The 3,215-nt window shown below is 41.2% G+C and overlaps 1 protein-coding gene across 2 annotated transcripts in view; it reads left to right on the plus strand.

Moving 5' to 3' along the window:
- The window catches only part of SLC38A9 (solute carrier family 38 member 9), a 124,237-nt gene that overhangs the window by 10,333 nt on the left and 110,689 nt on the right, over positions 1-3,215 (plus strand). The gene's annotated exons all lie outside the window — the stretch shown is intronic.

Below are 3,215 nucleotides of genomic sequence, written 5' to 3' on the forward strand. Positions count from 1 at the left end.
CATTTCCTCTACCCCTCTGGGTCCTTCTGGCCAGAGAATGAATTAGATTCACATGAGACAGAATAACAGGAGAAAATTAAACAAAGCTTTATAACATGTATACATGGGAGAAGCTCAGGCAAACTGAGGAACTCACCAAAATGGCTGAAGCCACCACTGTAAATACCATCTTCAGCTAAAGACAAAGGAGGATGTTGGGGGTGGGAGGAGTCAGTTATGGGAGGTCATCACACATGTACAGTAAAGGAGGGTAAGGTTATTGTGCAGATTTAAGTCCTTGCCTTCTGCATTGATAAGAGTTTCTAGAGATAAGCTCATCCCCTCTTCTTCCTGGTACGAGAGAGGGAGACACCTTTACAGATGGAGATTTCCCTTACAAATGTAAATGTCTCTTATCAAAGGGTAAGTAAGTTCTACTTTTCAGAGTTTCTTTCCTGTCTGCAGTTCTTAAAACTAACCAGCCCAAAATAATCCTCATGTGAAAGAGACATATCTTGGGGTGGCCAATTCCGGTCCCCCACGCACTTTTCCCTTTTTTTTTTTAACTTCTAGTTTTACTGATTAAGATAACCAATCTTAGTCTCAGGTGATTGTGGGCTATTATCTTCTGGGGTGTTTACGTTCCAAAGACATGGTAAAACTTACAACTTCAAAGGACGGAGAGGTTTTCTCCCCCCTAGGAGTTTTGGGGCAATTGATAGTTAAAATTTTCCTTCAGTCTTAGGAATTGAGGATCCTCTAGATAAGAGTTCTCAGAGAGATTATAAGTCTTTTGAAATAAGTAGGGGAGGTTTTGGGATTGGTGAAAGAAAATGGGTAGAATCTGAACCCCTCTAGAATTGCATTTCCAGTTTTGCAAAGATTTGCAAGATAAGGAGAGTTGCTCTCAATTCCTCAGGACATCATAGGTTGTTTACCATTTGAAACATTGTTTACCAGCCAGCCCTGTGGCCAAGTGATTAAGTTCGCATGCTCCCCTTTGGTGGCCCAGGGTTTCACTGGTTCGGATCCTGGGCGTGGATCTGGCACTGCTCATCAGGCCATGCTGAGGCAGTGTCCCACATAGCATAACCAGAGGGACCTACAATTAGAATATACAACTATGTACTGGGGGGCTTTGGGGAGAAGCAGAAGAAAGAAAATAAAAAAGATTGGCAATAGATGTTAGCTCAGGTACCAATCTTTAAAAAAAAAACATCTTTTAAACATTGTTTACCATTACCAATTTAAATGGCATCATAGGTTGATTTACCCATCCAATTACATTATCTCTAATTTGCTTCTTTCCCTCAGGGTACATAGTTTCATTTTATCCTATCAGGCTCTGAATATCAGCTTCCAATTTGGCAAAGTTTCTGATTATAAAGTTATTAAATCCTTTCAGATATCTTATCAAGTTTTGTTTGGGACAAACAGTAAATATTTCTGGCATTATTAAACAACCCCAGTAATTCTAATTTTGGTTTCCCCTATGCTATTTAAGGGAATAACATAGCAGTTTACCAGGAACACCCTCAGAGTCTCATCAATTCTGGGAGGGGCCCATATGGGAGCCCTCCTACTAGAGGAAACATAAGGGCAACTGTAAGGCCACTAACTTGGTGGACTTTTTTTTTTTTTTTTAAAGATTTTATTTTTTCCTTTTTCTCCCCAAAGCCCCCCAGTACATAGTTGTATATTCTTCGTTGTGGGTCCTTCTAGTTGTAGCATGTGGGACGCTGCCTCAGCGTGGTTTGATGAGCAGTGCCATGTCCGTGCCCAGGATTCGAACCAACGAAACACTGGGCCGCCTGCAGCGGAGCGCACAGACTTAACCACTCGGCCACGGGGCCAGCCCCCATAACTCGGTGGACTTTTGTTTGCAATTGTGTAGTCTTTTCTTTTAGGTACCTTAGAGCCTTAATTTTTCATTAGTTTCTTTGCAACAAAACTTTTGACAAAGCTACTTTACAATTTTGAAGCCTTTGCTTTTAAGTGTACCTTTTAAATGATCTTACCTTATTAGGACATTCCTTCTCCTGGCCACTGTAATTTTAAACCATCCTTAGTAATTTTGGTCCCCTGAGATAGAAATTATAAAGAGAAGGGATCATAGTTCTTAAACATAAAACCAGCTAGAGTTCCCAAGTGAGAAACTTCTCCAGAAACTTTAGAAAGTGAAAGTCCTATGTTAAGAAAAAGTGCGCAAAAAAGAATGACAATACGGAAATCCTTCTATTACGTCAGAGTACACACCAGTTGGGGGAAAAAACCCTCCTGAGGGAAGCCCTTCCGATGGCAATGAGTCATGCTACACTGAGACAACCATCTCCTGCACAGTCGCCCCCGTCCCCCCAAAAACGGTACTGACCTTGACCAAATGGAGGGAGGTCAGAACCTTGGAGGACTCATGATCAGAGGAGTCAGTGATCCATGGAAACAGTGAGCCCAAGGGGCTCATGTAGGTGCTGTATCCAGTTCTGTGGAACTCCAGTCCACAAAGGAAGATCACTTCAGGTCCTGTTTCTGGCACCATGTATTTTAACCAAAACATAAATAGCCTAAGTGAGGGGCAGAGAGGCATCTACTTGGGGACCAAAGAATGCAATTTGGGGTACATATGTTTGGGTAGCAACCCAAATAGTGTCCTGCTAGGGAGTAAGAGGCAGGGATTTGTAAAAGCAAAAGAAGGAGGTTTGCATTACAAAGAATGTTGATTGGGGTTGGTGGCAGAAAACAAATCTTGGCTAAACATAATTGATTGCTAAGACTAACTAGAGAGAGGAAAAAGTTCATCACTGTGATGAGTTGCAGGTTTCTTGCAGTATTAGTTCAAAAGTTCATGTTTTGCCCAATGAGGACGTGCATAAGACTCATTTCCTTAATGGCTTCCCAGCTCCATTATAAAGCCCTTAGACATAAGTGACCTCGTTTTGTTTCACATTTCACACAAGAAACCAACATCCTTGGAAAAACACTGATACCAGACCTGGGGCAGCAAATATAGAAGATCAGCCTGAAATATCAGCTCCTAGCAAAAAGCAAGGAAACTTGCAAAAACTACCAAAGCACTAAGGAGCCAACTGATATGGGCTCCCACTGGCCAAATCTGAGACAATTCGAGCATCAAAGTAAACAATGATAGTAACAGATGGTAACCCATTAAATAAAATAAGAACCCATGCACATATACTGATAATAAATAAGTAAACATTAAAAAACAAAATTCAACTGAG

The sequence above is a fragment of the Equus caballus genome, chromosome 21 (assembly GCF_041296265.1).
Source record: "Equus caballus isolate H_3958 breed thoroughbred chromosome 21, TB-T2T, whole genome shotgun sequence".
Classification (NCBI taxonomy): Eukaryota; Metazoa; Chordata; class Mammalia; order Perissodactyla; family Equidae; genus Equus; species Equus caballus.